Source organism: Silene latifolia, chromosome 11 (assembly GCF_048544455.1).
Source record: "Silene latifolia isolate original U9 population chromosome 11, ASM4854445v1, whole genome shotgun sequence".
Taxonomy (NCBI): Eukaryota; Viridiplantae; Streptophyta; class Magnoliopsida; order Caryophyllales; family Caryophyllaceae; genus Silene; species Silene latifolia.
Window position 1 is genome coordinate 39,606,602 of NC_133536.1, and position 17,104 is coordinate 39,623,705.

Consider the following 17,104-nt stretch of genomic DNA (forward strand, 5'->3'; position numbering starts at 1 on the left):
AACAGATTTTGGATTTTTAACATACTAGAACGTTAAATTCAAATATTTGAGTTTGGTATGAAATTTGAAAATGTCTACTAAATTTTAGGCGGTTCTCCACTTGGGAAAACGTAGAATTGGTAATACAAATTTTACAATGATGCACATTCATGACTTTGAGTGCCCACTAGGCCACAAAAGGGAACATGAACCATGGTGCCTCGCGTGTCATTCCTCAATTATGTTTGATGTGATATCATCTTAACATTTTTTTAGTTATGAGGAATATTTTCCACTAAAAAATAAAAATGATGGAGGGTTGACGTTAATTTAGAAGGTCATATACTCGTATATACGTGCATGGCATTATTGACATGTACATACAACTACCTTGACTGAAAATATCAAGTCTAAATAATTGTAGTTTGGAGGTGTCAAGTTATTCGGGTCGGTTAGTTAAGATGAGTCAAATTAACATAGGTTTGTAACGTCAAAATACTTAATTAGGTAATGTTGGGTTTGAATTAGGTCATTTTTGGGTCAACAATTGTAACATGTCAATTTGAATTTTGATGGTGTTTTGTCGAGTCAAATTGCTTGATTGGATTGAGTCTGCTATGAGTTTGGGTCATTCACTGGTTAGGACAATTGTATGTTGGAAATTTGCTTCAAAAATAATTTCATTATCCCACATTGATAGAATAAGTTGGAGTAATATAGTTTATAAGTGATCACTTGTACTACTAGATGTCTAATAGTAAAGGTGGTAAACACACGCACGTGCGCATGCCATGTCGGGCACTGGCACGGACTCTGGGTTCTGGTTGAGCACCTGCAATGCGGGTCCTTTTGAAAGTGAGATCACTTATTTTCTATATATTTTTCCACAATTTCCGAGGGTGATTGCTAAGTCTTCTATTATTGCTTTCGTGTTTTACCCGTACTGATTGTGTGGTCTTCTAAAGATGATTACGTTTTTTCCAACACTGATTTGATTATAGTTTTTCCAACACTGATTTTTTCTATCTTCTAAAACCTATTTCCGAGGTACTTTAATGGTGCTTCTGGATCTTTCTTGTTTTTCCTATAAATACCTTTTACCTACAACATTTAATTCAAACACAACAAAAGTTATTTTCTCCCTCTTTCTCTCTAAATATTTCTCTTACCCTAATTAAAGCTAATATTTGGTAACATTTTACAGGTAGTTCTCATTCTGAGTCTTTGTCGTACACTTTAGACTCGGACGTCGTGAATCCCTAGGGGTTGGTTGCCAAGAGATTGTGTGTATGAACGAGGCAAATTCAACTTTAGGGCAGTGATCGTCATCACACTATGACAAAATCGTATCTATGTTCTGTAAGAATTTTTGTTCATTATTTTCGTGATACCGTCTACAACCTAAAGTTGAATTTATAAAGTTTTCTTGCTCGTTAAATTTTTATTTTAGGCAATATGGTTATGCCTATTTCTGCTGTTTCGTTTAATCTTGCCTTTATGCCTACAGTTTTTATCCCGACATGTCAAAACCGGATTTACTCGATGGTAAAAACTATAGGCTCTGGTCCAATAAAATTTATTTTCTTTTAAGCAAGTTCGGGGTAGATTATACTTTAACTAAAACTGAAGCACCTGAAAACATTGGACGAGATTTTGCTAAGGACAATAAAACTTGTCGTGGTCTCTTATTGCACTACATGTGCAAGTCTCTGTTTATGATCTATAGTAAGTTGGATACCGCTAAAGATATCTGGGATGCTCTTAAAACCAAATATGGAACTGATGATTTTGGTACCAAAAAGTGTGCTTGCAATAGATGGTTTAATTTTGGTATAACTGATGCAAAACTTGTGTTAGACCAATTTCATGAGTATGAGATCTTATGTGCTGACATTATTGTGGAAGGTATGAAAATTTGTGAGATTTTTCAAGCTAATTGTCTACTCGAGAAACTTCCACCATCTTGGCATAATTATGTGCATTCTATGAAACACAAAGAGAAAGACTTTACTCTTCTTGAATTGATGTCACACATCAAAATTGAAGAGCAAAACAGAATTCAATCAAAAGGCAAAAGAGTTGATCATTCCTCTTCCAATGTTAATCTGGTTGAGTCAAAGAATCACAATAGAGGTCAAAACATTACAACAAGGGGCCAAATTAGATTTATGGGGTGAAGCATCAAACTAGCTATAAACACAAAAGACCGTTCAAAGGAGAATGCTTTACTTGTGGAGAAACGGGCCACTCTGCCAGATTCTGTCCAAAAGAGTTACAAGGAAAGCCAAAAAAACAAACCTCAAGCCACTACGCTAAATAATCGGTGCAACAACGGTTAGATAAGGTGATATACCGTTGTAATACAAAATACAGAACCGTTATTACATCGACCGTTGTTATTTCGTGACCGCAGTTGTTAAAAAGGCGGAACCGTTATGAAATGTAAATAACGGGTTCAGATAACCGTAATACAATATTAAGAACGGTTCAAAAACCGTTGTCTATAATATTGAAATCGTGGTAGTATTAGTCTAAATGCTCTACGGAAACCTATGACAACGGTTTTACTGAAACACAACCGTTGTAAAATGGTAAATATGACAACGGTTTATACTTATTAAACCGTTTTAAATGTCATGAATTCGACAACGGTTTGTGATTATTAAACCGTTATATTATGGATGAATATGTCAACGGGTTTCTATTTAAATGCGATTGTTTTCAATAGATTTATTGACCACGGTTTTATTTTTAACTGTGATCGAATTTATAAATATTTTAAAAAAAATTGTTTTAGCGTTTCCAAAGAATTTCTTTGAAATGCTAATTTTTGCGATGAAGAGTTCAAAATGCTACTCTTTGCAAAATAGCATTTCAGCAGCTGCGCATTGCAAAATTTCAATCCTGCAACATCAGAATATTACACAGATTGATCTATTCAACCCTACATCAAAATATTATAAACAAGGTGACCAAAACTAAATACACATGGCTCTATATACACACACATACATAATGAGCGAACTATTGACACTCAGGTAATGAAAGAAAATAAGTGGCCCACTTATTTCTCATGTTGGTGATGTCTTCTTTCGAATAGGTTGGGTCTTTGTTGTTGATTGAAGGTGGGAACTACAAATCAAAATATACTTAATCAAAATAGACAGAATAAGTGAAATATTATACAGAATTAAACCAAAGTTACGTTTGAAATAGTTGATACGGTCGTTATGTACCAAAAATAATACATAAATATAACTAACAGAAGCTAGTGATAAGTAGGGTCGATCTCCACAGGGAGGCAAGGTATCTATCTGTAAGTCCGTCTATCTAAGTCACAGGTGGGGGTTTCAAATTTGGTTTTCTAAACTACTAAAGTTTAAGGGGCAAGAGAAATAAATCAAGAGCAATAAGGCAAGAAAATAGTAGATAAGTGATCAGAGAAATGAGGTATTTCAGGATTTCGGTTCACCATGGTAATTTATCGACTCAGTCATAAATAACCTAGACAATCTACTGTGAGAAGGGCATGGGAAAGGTCCTTTCGATCCGCTATCCACCCTAGATTGCCACTAACTTAACTTCCGTCCTCATTAGGGTAGTTTACTGTTCATAGCAGGTCTATTTATTCCAATCTTCCGATCCAGGAACAAAGTTAACCAAATTAATGTTATTTAGAAGCGTGCACTCAACTAAATGTGTTACAGTTACATTTCTACGGTCACAGATTCTCACATGTAAATTACCTAATCTATTCACTACATCGTCACAATACTACCATGGATCCCCTAATCTTAACATAGAGAGAATATCTACTCATGTTCTTAATGCAATCAACAATAATGATAACAAGCATACTAATTAGAGACATAATGAAAGAATAATAATAAAGCATAAATCAAAATAGGAGAACAATAAATAAGAGCAAGGAAGAATTAATATTAAGATTAAGAGTAAGGAGGGATTACAAAGTTTGAATCCGGAGAGAAAAGTGGCAGAGAAGTTTCAGCAGTAAATTAGAGCAAAGAACGTAATTAAGAGTCTGAGTGATTAAGAGAAAAAAGATCCCTAATGACCTAATTACGACTCCCTTATATAGGGGAGTCAAGATTAACATAAATAAACCTATCACGTATTAATAAAACCCGTGTAATCTAGCTAATCACTCGATCGAGTACTTTCAGACCACTCGATCGAGGACTTCTCCAGCAAAACTTCTCGATCGAACACTTTAGGACCTCGATCGAGTATTCCCATAAAAGCACATTTCGATCGAGTATAATAGTCACTCGATCGACCTTCAGTTTCTGCCAAACCACTCGATCGAACTCCAGAACATCTCGATCGAGTACTTTCTACTGAGATCAGCACCAAATTCGTCATGTCAGCTTCATATGACCTCCCTTCACGCATCCCGAGGTACGACTTCCGCTCTAAGTATCCGTCTCCTTACAATGCATGCTAAATGGGACGAATAAGATGCGATTCCACTACTTTTAGGTCCATTTCTGCAATTAAGACAAAACAAACCAAAGTAGCCAATTCGGGGCATTTTGCAATACAAAGCGATACAAATGGCATAGAAATACGTGCAATAAGAGGCTAAAAAGTCTATATAAATTTCACGTATGAATAGTTATTAAAACAGACTAACCGGTGAGGGTATGTCGATTTACTTTTGGGTGATAATCTCCCACATGGACCGATAACAGAAAAAGGTGCAGTCGTTGCTGCCTGGTTGTTGTACGTGAGACTATTATATAATTCACATACAAATAAGCTAAATTAGATCAACCTCTGGCATAAACATAAATTAAATAATAGGAGTAATTATTAAGAACACACTTACTTTTATCGTGACAAAAGTTGGACTTGATGCTCCAATTGTTTGAAACACACTAATTCATAAATATATACAGGAAATTATAATTAGCATTTGGCTCAGTAATACCGATGGGACATTAAAAGGATCCTAGTATTCAAAGGTCATGCAATAACAATTGACATTATAATGTAAAGTTGTAAACTTACTCAGTCATCATCTTTATAGATCTCTCAGTGGGAGGATGTCCGCAAGAGTTAATCCAGTACACTATGCCTTTTTGCACACTGATTGCCGTTAGCAGCCAATGCTTGCTATGAAATATTGAAAATTGAATTGTTAGTTCATATACATGCATGTAAGCGTGTTAATAAATGAATAGAATCGTGATTCATTATAATAAACTACTATACATACCGATTCTCATTATATGGGGCAAACCATAGGCTTTTGGGCGTCATCAACCGTTCAACAATTCTCTCATTGTACTCTCTGTATGTGTATCCAAAGGACTTATGAGAGAACAATTTAGGTGACACGAATCCGTAGTCATGAGAAACATAGTTCTTCTCAGCCATGTGTGTACACAGGTACCTATTACGTCAAATGGAACGAAGAATGTTATTTTCATTGATGATTTAAATCAACATCACTATTCGTAAAACCAAATGCCAAGTTTTAATTAAAAAACTTACTTCATCCAAATTCCAATGTGCATAGCATCTAACTCGTCAAGGTCGAGAAACTGACACAGTGATTACCCATCCATATAAATAGTGAAACTGAAACGCATAACATCCTCTTCGATGTCAATCATGAGTACTTCCCCGACAGCTAGCTTCCTTTCAGCCAGCTGGTGCAAAGCTACGAATGTTGGAGTACTCAATTTTTGCTTATAATCACCGGTCTGATATTTAGGTTTAAGTAGAACACCAAGGTTGTGTGCAGCAAGAGTAGATTTAACCCCGGTCTACAATTTAGAAAAAAAAAATATACATTACACGAGACGTCATATATAATTTAAATAGCCAAAAAAAAAGGAAAAACTCACAATCTATTTTTCAAATTATCATTATCTCTTGAATTTTGGGTGGAGAGGCAGTCGAATCAGTGACTTTGGGTGTTGACGTAGTAGTCCTAATTTCAGCCATAATGGCTTCGTGTAACTCCTGAAAATGTAAAAATCCAAATACTTACTATATGTTAGATAAGGTTACCCTAATAAATTTAAAGGCGTTCATTTTATAAAATGCGTTCGCTTTAGCATAACTACCCCGGAGATGTCAACAATAATGAATTCTTCAGGCCATTGCACAATAGAACCCACTGCATGTTGCAAAAGCCAATTATCACTACATGGTACTATTAGAATACCATACTTCTCCAGATATAACTCGGTCACTTCCAATTCCCTCCATCCCATACGGGGGGCAATGCATTGATTGCTTTTAACCTCAACTCCCCTAGCAACAACAATTCTGCCCGATGCCACTGTAGAGGTTTGGTAGTAAAGAACACAAGGCTTCTTGCAAACGACCTTCACATTTTTAATTAATTAGTATATATACATGCACTACTTTAAATAATAAATTTAATTAATTAATATATATACAACAATTATAAACTAGTCGTAGTAGCTAATACCTCGTCAAAACCCGGAATTGGAGATGATAAGAACGTGTCTTCAGCTCCCACCTCCACGTCCTTCTCCCCTGCCTTCACGGCTTCCTCTTCATCTACCCCATCTTGATCCTTTGCCATATCTTTCCCACTTTGCATGCCCACTTTCTTCTTCTTCTTCCCTGTTTCCTTTATGATTTTCCGAACCATAACCAACTCTTCTTCAGATGGCTTATCCCCCGTTTCCACCATTCTGAGTATCAACCTGGCCATTGTTTGTAGCTGTGTAGTAGAAATGAATATGATTAAAATTAGTATAATTTCAGAATATATATATATATATATATATATATATATATATATATATAGGGTTATCAATATCTATCTAAAGGGGTCAGCTTGGCAGGATTACTCCCCCAGTACTAATTCCTCTTGGTACTGGAGGAAAATCTGTCAAGTTAAAGATGATTTCCATCAGGCATATCAGAAACTAAATTGGGTCCCCAGTGGCAATAGATACACTATATCTAAGGGATATGAGCTATTCCATAACAAATCACATAATGTCCCTTGGTTTGGCTGCGTTTGGAATGTATGGACTATACCAAAACATGGATTTATAGCCTGGATATATTACCATGGGAATATGAACACAAAGAGTAAAATGCACAGATTTGGAATCAGTGAAGATAGTACCTGTTGTATCTGTGGAATAGAGGAGGAAACAATGGAGCATCTTTTCTTCGAATGCCCCTACAACAAATGTCTCCTTCTTTGTATGGGAGCTTGGATGGGGATAAACTTACCGGAGAACGACTTGCTAACCTGGCGCCTGGGAAGGTCTGGTTCTCAGGTCCAGAAAGGGACCCTTGATGCTGCTATAAATGCTTGCATCTACAATATTTGGCATCAACGAAATCGGAGTAACTATGACTTAACTCTCATCCACCCAAACAAGCTTGCTCGGATGATAATGGAAGAGATGAAAATGCGATTTCGCAGCTTGGATCGAAGGAATTGAATAGGAGGGACGAGGATTGGATTCAGGGACTGCTGAGAAAGGGGATTTGATCTCTTGGGTCGATTTAATTTCTGGGATTGTTGTTGGTGATCAAATAGGAGGAAAAGGGAGGGGGGGTGGGGTGTTTGAAGAAGACGATTTCTAGGGTTCTTGCCTTTTTTGTTTCCAATTTCTATCAGATCTTGTTGTTTTAATGTCTAAGGTTTGTTTCTTTGTTTCAGGCTGGTTCTTTTTGGGCCGTTAGTTGCGATATAGGGCTGGATAATTGTCGGTCTGGCATTTGTATCGGCCTTATTGTATGGTTACATTTTTTTGATATATATACTTACATTTTATCAAATATATATATATATATATATAAATATATACATATATATATATATATATATACATATATATATATATATATATATATATATATATTATGTTGAATAAAATACAGTATTTAATTATATACCCTATCATCACCACTCATTGTCCTTCGAGTATTTTTCCCAAAATACTTACTGATACAAACATGCGTCGATATCCCTCTCACACGACCTGGATGCTCTTCTTTGCCGATTGGCCTAGCAAGAATGTCATCGCGTCCTTCAGGCTTCCATTTTCCTTCCTGTACCTCCTTCTCGCAGATCCTCTACATACACATAAAACCATTATGCAACTAAATTTTATTTAAACTCACAATTATATAACCGACCACCAGTGGTAGGAGTGACATATTTATTCAAACTTACAATTTTCTCTTTGACGGCCTTATCATATGGAGTTTCTAATTTTCCATTCATAGGAGTGTGACCGGCCACCCAAGCATCGTGACGATTGACAGTTCCAAGATTCTCCTTAATCAATCTATAACCACCTCTGGAGCCATGAAAGACGCTCTTTTTTTTTTTTAAATGTTCTCTTGGTTCTGCCTACTCATAGTCTTCATAAAATGAATTGTATCTAGTAACGTAAGCATATTTCATTACTTATTAAGTGATTACTAATAAAGTGATCCCAATGAGTCGCAAATAAGTTACCTTAAACTTGTCAGACTGCCTATAAGCAATAAAGTTAATCCAATCTTGCTGGCTGACAAACTGATACTTCTTCTTTGGTGGTTTCTTGTTTATCTTCCCGGTCTTCTTGTCGAACAAGTGGTTCTGAGCAACCTTTAACTTCCACGCTCTGAAGGAATCCCCTATCTTTATTTTAGGTAACCATCATGTTCTTGGGAGACAGTGTAAGCTGCCTGCATATATGGTGATCATATTTTTTTAGTTTCGGCTAATAGCACATATCGAATACTAAGATAATTTCAACTCACTGCATTTATTATTTTATATACATACCTTTATTCTCCCCAATAACTTTTCCTCCAGGTCTTGACTCAACTGATTGATACGCGACAAACCGAGAGACACATACTCTCTTATACAATAACCAATCCAAGTCGCGAAATTTGCAGCAAAATCACCATCTGGCAGCCCTGTTAATGGATCCCATTCAAGTTTATTAGGTATCCCTCTTTCTATTGCTTCTAGGGAAACCCTATGGGTCCTTCGCCTAGTATCCGATTCTAAATTATTCTCATCACCTGAATCTTCTTCGTTTGACCTTTTCCCATCATTTCTTTTCCACTTTCCACCTATATCTAAACCAAAAATTAATAAACTACTAACTTTAAGCTTTAAGTCGACATAGCAGGAGCATCGTCTCAAATAAATGATCACAAAGTATACCTAAAAATATAGATTTGTTTAACACACAATATACTTAAAATAATAGGTGGTGTTTAACACACAATAAACCTAAGATAATTAGGGGATAATATCACAACTAAGAAAATAAAGACATTAAGTTAATGAGATGAAGGAGTAGGGTTTATTATTACTTCTTCAAATAGGAGAAGCCGACCCCGGTATGGCGATGACGGAGGGGACGACAGAGGCAATGGGGATGGCCACGACAGAGGCGACGACGACTGCAAAGACGAAGGTGACGGAGAATAGTAGTGGTTCTAAGGAAACTCAGTGTTCGAGGGTTTTAAGTGGGCGAGGAGAAGGTTTTCATGTGTGTTGTTTGAATATTTTATTGAAACTAGTAAACACGGGTTCAGCGAAACCGTATTCTATATTTTGCAATATGACCACGGCTGACTATAAACCCGTAATTGTTTTCATTATATTACATCGGTTGGTGCCTAACCATTGTCATTTATCTTTCATTGTGTCAAGTTTTTCCCGCAAAAAAAAAGCATCTTCCATATTTGGTAATCCGTATTAAGTTAGTACAAACTTCTTTCCTCAATTAGGCAACTGGGATAGCAAGTGGGGGAAAATGGAAATTCAAGACTAAATTATACACAACCCAATGTAACTTCTTTCCTCAATTGGTTTCCTAAATACAACCCAATGAGAAATTAATAAACATACATTGTTCCTTTAACCTTTCTCGTAGCGCATCCATTTTCTTCTCGCTTTCAATATAGCTCGGTTGACGCCACAATTCCCTTAATCTTTTATTTTCTGCTTCTTCTGACAACTTACGATCCCTCTGCACCCATAAACTCACAATATTTGTACCTTGGTTCAATAAAAAATAACTGAACTGTCTGTGCATTGGTCAAATCAAGAATAATGAGAAATATTAGCCATTGGCACACGGCTTAAAAAATACCGTATAGTCAAACAATTAATTATTTTTTAATATAATGAGTTGTATCATCATATCTTACATTTATTTTTGTTTAATATATTGAGTCGTATGGTCAAACAATTAATAAACGGTGCACGTTGAAGTTAGAACATCATGATTGACAATGGTTGTATGTGAACCGTTGTTAATGAACAAATTTACAATGGTTGTAGTTGTAGGCTAACCGTTGTTAATGAACCAATTTACAACGGTTGTAGATAAACCGTTGTTGATGAACCAATTGACAACGGTTGCAGGTGAACCGTTGTTGATGAGTATTACGTAGCGACAATCGGATCTTGATTCTTGATCGATCTATGGAGTTAAAAAAATGGAAGCAAATCAAAAAAGCATAACTCAACACTTTCAAAATGATCATTTCATTTAATTTTAAACCAAATACATTACAACATTTATCAGAAATCAAAAGATGTATAATAAGCCGGAACAACCCCGGTTAAGTGTAAAAAGCGCTTCTCAACCTGCCACCAATCACGCCACTCTGGTATACCACTAACTTCCGGGTCATTGGCTTCATATTTTGCAATAACAGATTGAATATATGCAAGGACACGACTTGCATGTGGAGATAAGGTTGGAAGAGTACAACTCAACATATCTCTGGCTGCAGCCAAGTTGTGAGTAACAGGCCGACGAGGGTATGAAGATGATGATGATGACGAGGCTTTGTTGACAAGCCGGACTGCTTCACGCCTCTTAATCCAATAATTCCGTTGATGTTCAAGGGATGCTTTGATTAATGGGTGTTGATCGGCGGGAAGCCCGGCGATAACCTTCCCATCATCTTCAATCGTTTGTGTAAGTCATTCTTCGTTGTTAATAAAATTAGGGTTCATTGCCATGTTGTTTCAAATTTGTGTAATGGGGATGAAATATTATGATTTGATTAATGAATGTTTGTAAATGATGTTTTAACATTTATAGTCACATTTAATGTAAAAGTAACCGTTGGTAATTAATTTAATGTAAAAGTTGACTTATTAACAAATATTTTAAACCTACGTAACTTGCAATAAATAATTAGAAAATAAAATACACTATCACGCATATATTATTCAAGAAAAACACATACATAACAAGAAATTAAAAGACGCGCGGTTTTAAAACCATTAATTAGAATAATAATAATAATTAATTAACAAATTCATCTTGTAATTCCCCTGCGATTGCGATAAATATTGGGAATTCAATATGTGAATTATTAAGAGGCACTTGTTCTACCTCCTATGAACGAGGCATAGTGTCAATATAGTGCCGATATGTTCTTAATAGATTAATGTCACAATCGGTTACAATCCATAAATATTGCGCTTGTAACACATCATCCGTATAATAATTTATCTTCCCAACATCATGATCCTCGTATTTTGCCTGGAGTTTTCTCGCTTGACGAAAAGATTTCAGCTTCTTCCCAAAACCTTCAAACTCGATCATTGCGTAACCAAGAAAACCATGAACTTTAGTCCAAGCTGGGTGGACATTTTTAACGTTCGTATAACCACCTTGACGAAGCATATCTCTCATCCAAGTAAAACTTCTCGAAAAAGCCTTACCATTGTCATCGTATTTGATTGGAAGGTTGTGTATAATACACGTAATAGGATGGACATAGCGCGTATTTGATTGTGATTTGGCGGGTGTAGAAGACGACGACGACATGGTGATCGAAGTGTAATATTTTTAATTAAATTATAGGCTATGATTATTGAACGTTGAATTGATGAATATGGTTAATTGATCACATTATAAGTGATATTTATAGGAAAATATGTATGCATGTGTGGATATAATAATGGACGGATAGTAAATAATGGTCAAACAAAACAATGCATGCAACGGTTCATTATTTATCATACATGCATCGGTTGAATATTTTATATTGAAAAAAGTATATAAGGGTTATTTTTCACCCGTAAATGATAAATGACAATGGGTACAGAGGAACCGTTATATCATAATAGCAAATGATAACGGTTACAAGAAACCCGTAGCTATAACATAACAACGGGTACCAAAAACCATTGCTAGTGTTAATTTAGTAACGGTTTTCGAAACGCCGTTTTCTTAAACTGGTAACGGTTGTCCAACAACCGTTGATAAGGGTGATTATATAACAAGTTTATGGAAAATGTTAAACGTTTTTGATAACGGCTTGTTAAACAACCGTTGTCACATTGTAATAAGAACGGTTTTCGACGGAAACCATTATTCTTATTAGCGCGGTCTAGGTTTCCGCCAATATTTTGAAAACGGTAATCTAAGTGTCATTACTAAATGCATTAAACCGTTGTGATACGCTCCTTATTGATGGTCCGATTTGGCGTAGTGAGCTCATCTCACTAAAATAAATGAAATCATTGTCATCGTTATTTCCGAGGTAAATCTGGTAAGCAACTTGACCAAATGGATTCAGGATACCAGAACTACTAGCCATATATGTTGTGATAAAGAATCTTTCAAAGAATATGTGCCAGAAATCAATGGATAACGTGGTCATGGGCATGGGTAACTCTAGCACTACTAACGTCATTGGGAAAGGAAAAGTACAACTAAAACTGACATCTGGTAAAATTCTCGAACTTAATATTGTTCTTCATGTTCCAGAAATACGCAGGAACCTTATTACAGGTTTTCTTCTAAACAAGGCACGTATTAAACTCATTTTTGAATCCGACAAACTTGTACTCACTAGAAGTAATAAATTTCTCGGAAAAGGATTTTAGAAGTGGCTGGCTTTTTGTGCTCGATATGGTGACTATTAATAAAAACTCTACCGCTTCTGTTTCTATTGTTGAGTCTATTACTTTATAGCATTCAAGAATAGGCCATGTTAATGTTAATTACATTAAAAAATTGAAACATCTTGACCTTATACATGACTACAATAATAAGTCTTTTGACAAATGTGAGATATGTGTAGAGGCTAAACATTCCAGGACACCGTTCAATAAACAAGTCAATCGTGCCTCAACCCTTCTTGAATTAATTCATACAGATTTGGGGAATTCAAAAACTCCATGAGCAGATGAGGTAAGCCTTATTACATCATTTTTGTAGATGACTTTTCAAGATATACGAAAGTATATTTGCTAAGTACAAATGATCAAGCCGAGCTGAAATTTATGATCTATAAAGCTGAAGTCGTAAATAAACTAAACCAAAAAAGTAAAAAGAGTTAGGTCTAATAGGGGCGGTGAATATAAGGGTAATCCTCAAAAGAAATAGTGTGAAGAAAATGGCATTATTCATAACTGCACCTCCCCATTTACCCCACAACAGTACAAAATAGCAAAAGGAAAAATAGAACTTTGAAAGACATGATGAATTCTATGCTTATCGGTTATGGTATGCCTACTAACATGTGGGGCGAGGCCATTCTTTCCGCATGTTTTGTGCTTAACAGGGTTCCACATAAAAGATTGGACAAGACTCCTATTACATTTCCCCACGGAGTTCAAATGTTCGAGTTCGCCCTTTAAGAGGTCTCAGGTATGCTTCTGTGTATTGCTGATAAGCTTTCTCACGTAATCTAATGGACATTAAACGACCCTCCCTTGAAGTCGACGGACTCTAAAATATTCCCGACGATAGGTCTTTGCCTCAGACCCCTTGAGCCGCCTCGCGTCGCCATAGTTTTCAGATTATAATCTTCGATTAACCTGCGGACTATACATTGACTTTCGCCTTATCCAAGCCTCAGTCAAAGTCGGGGCTCTGTAGATAACTCATTTATGCACCTCCCGCAAAACATCTAGTGATGATTGGGCCGCATGTTTAAACATACGGAGCAATTTATGATATTTCGTAATTCGTCGGCAAGTAGTAGCTCAAACAGTCATGTCAACTCCTTGGTCGTCATCTACGTGCCGATACGGTCGTTTTAACAGTAATAAAAGTACATTTGGAGTCCGGGTCAAAAAACTGTCTTCATTTTCTAAAATCGTCTTAATCCTAGTCGGAATATCCCGGAAGTTATTCCTAAAATATTATTTTTAGTATTTAACTCTCGAAATATCTTGCCTTGCGGAGGAAGGAAGTCCATATCTTCCCTATTTCCTATTTAAACCCACGGAAATCTTTCTTGATGAAGAGGAAGGCCTCAGGAGAGAACGCAACATGTGCTGCGCCTCTTAGAAACATCGCAGTATCTCCTGCACCTTTTCCTGGGCTGGTTTTTCATCAGAATATTTCCGGATTCTTTCCAAATCCTATTTTTTCCTAAACCCCCGAATCACCCAACTAGGGTTTAACCAATATTAACAAACTGGCATAAAAACAACATAGAAATCTTACCCAAACGAAGACGATCACAAGGTTATAACGATTTCAGAAATCCGACAACCCAAGCTGTAACAGCCTTAAATTTTCACGACCAAAACGATAAACTAAAGATGGAAAATTCACGGCTGTCACTCCACACCTAGCTGAAAGTGGAAGGTAAATACAGAGTCAATCTTAAAAGAACAAAGTACGTGTCTCAAAAAACTTTATCAAATAATCAAAACGTTGCAGCGGGAGACTTAAGTCTTACAAAATCTAAAACAATAAATAAAATTCAAATCCAATGATATTATAAAATTATAAATTGTGTAAGACGGAGTCTTTATTCAAAATTCTTCCACGCTCGTACTAATCCCCGGATCTAGTATGCACCCATGCAGCATCTCAAGCATCTCATATATACCTATCAACTGTACCCAAAACATAAATATGTACAGGTTCAAGTGGGGGAACGACCCAAAACATAAGGACGTCAACAAAAGCCGAGTTTAAGAAAATAAGAAATATTGACAAATTCAGAAATAGTATTATAAAGTAACAAAGCTTTGAAACAAAAGTAAAAACAAGAAATACATTCCAAAATTAATTGATGTAAATCCAATAATATTAACCAAACAATTCAAAACCAAAACTCTTACCACCTGTGTGCCAAGGTCCTACCCTTGGCACGGTCTAGAGGCACCACCTGTGCTTTGTTAGACTCATAAAAGTGCGAACCTCTCACATTTGGACGGTCAGTAGGATGGAACCGCCAAAGGAGAAAGTCTAACTACCTAGCGAGTGGGGGCCGGGAAATCCCCACCCAAATGAACTCGGGCCAAGAGTTTAGTTTCGGGACGTAATCCCAGGAGCGTCAGAGACGACCTTAAACCATCTAGACCATAAGAAACCAAATTTTCCAAAGCGGCCTGAGCCGAAACCATTCCAATGTGTAATATTCAAAATTTAGAAATACAGGTAAAATTCTTCGATGCCACAATTATAAAAACAGTTTAAAGATTAAACCGAACATGCTCTTTACTTAAATTTAAAAGGGTAAAAGTCCTTACCTCTCAAGATAGTCAGTCCAAGCTAGCTTAATCCAAAAGTCCTTTTTCTTCAAATCCACAAGCTACAAATAATACAAAGTGGTTTAATAACCTTGCTAAGTTATTAAGACATCCTAACTTATTATCTAAACCTATAATCAGATAAGTTCGCTCACATTCTGAGAAGGCAAATAGCTCATTATCCTGACTCATATATTCTCATTCTCAAAAACTAGTAATGAAACGCTCAAACTAGTCCATTGTTTCTTTATTTCACGACTTATCTGACAGAATTATCCATATAATGCTTACAAACCACATGATCAAACTTCATCATTGTTGCCTGCCACTTGAATTCATTAGCTAACCACTTATACTTCCAACATCCTTAACAATAGAACACAATACCATTTCCATTAATAATAATGATCACAAAAATTCAACCCAAGCATAGTCAGGTGTGCCAACATTGATCTAGCATCACTACAATTATCAACCAATTAATACCGGAAACAAACTATAAATCCGTAAACAACCCGCCTAACACTATTCTACTTCGATAACAACCAATAGCAACATAGTACCCCAAACACAACAATTCATTCCGACAACGAACCTAAACCACTCAACCCATATACCAATTACCTCAAAGACCAACATGAAATTCTATATATATAACTCATTCTGACCTCAAATGATAAAACGGTCCAACTCCTATGTCTCGAGTAATCACACCCGTCTCACAAGAAAGCAAACTAATTGAAAAAGAACTATGATCACAACTTTGAATGAAACCAGGCTACCCACTTGAAATCAACCAAACCAAATACCCAATTCTCACAACCTTGACCAACATAATAAGGTCACAAGCATCAGACAACTCGTTACTCATTAAAAGAAAATCGGATTTATAAAACTGAACAAAACAAAATCGGATAGAATACTTACAATAAGTTTGCAGTGCGAAAAGGAGAAAAAAAAACGACTAGGATCGTGGTCGGAGTTCGGCGGCATGCGACCAAGAACAGAATAAGGAAAAGTAGGGAAGTAGGAGAAAGGTGAATTAAGTGTGAATGAGTTAGGGAAAAATAAAGAATAGGATGGTATAAGGGTAATTGGAAAACCGGGTGAAAGTTAAAAAGTTTTTCATGAAGCATTTTTTTTTCTTTTTAGTTGGATCAAAGACCAACATTAAAGTTCGGGCTTTAAATAAACATTTTTTTTCCTAAATAATTAAAAAGGACGTGTAAATAAAATTATTTCCAAAGCAATACTTCACTTTAACAACTTAAAAGTCAATATTAACAAAATAAATGAGAGAGTAACCCGTAGATATGACTTGTAAATAGCGGGGTGTTACAGACTTCCCTCCTTAAAATAGAGCTTCGTCCCCGAAGCTGAAACGCTTTCATTAAAAACCAACCCCCAATTCCTCTTATCTTACACATTCAAACTTCGGTATATAAACTTTATAATATCACACATTTCTATAGTCTCATATTTCCACCATATACAATCAAATACAATGCGCCACAAATTTCTCCTTGTTTTCTCAGCTAAGGCAGATGAACTACTAAGATAGCTAAGAGCATGTCGGATAAAAAGAAAAATATATTATTATTATTTTTTTAAACATACCAAGCTACATTT

The 17,104-nt window shown here is 35.9% G+C and overlaps 1 long non-coding RNA gene across 1 annotated transcript; it reads right to left on the reverse strand.

Annotated features, from left to right (window-relative positions):
• Window positions 1-14,630: 14,630 nt before the first annotated feature.
• LOC141614803 (uncharacterized) lies at window positions 14,631-16,612 on the reverse strand. Its single transcript, XR_012529380.1, has 3 exons — window positions 16,403-16,612; window positions 15,476-15,537; window positions 14,631-14,836 (listed from the first exon to the last, which is right to left on the reverse strand). It is a non-coding gene; the product is annotated as an uncharacterized LOC141614803 (long non-coding RNA).
• Between the last annotated feature and the right edge of the window lie 492 nt (window positions 16,613-17,104).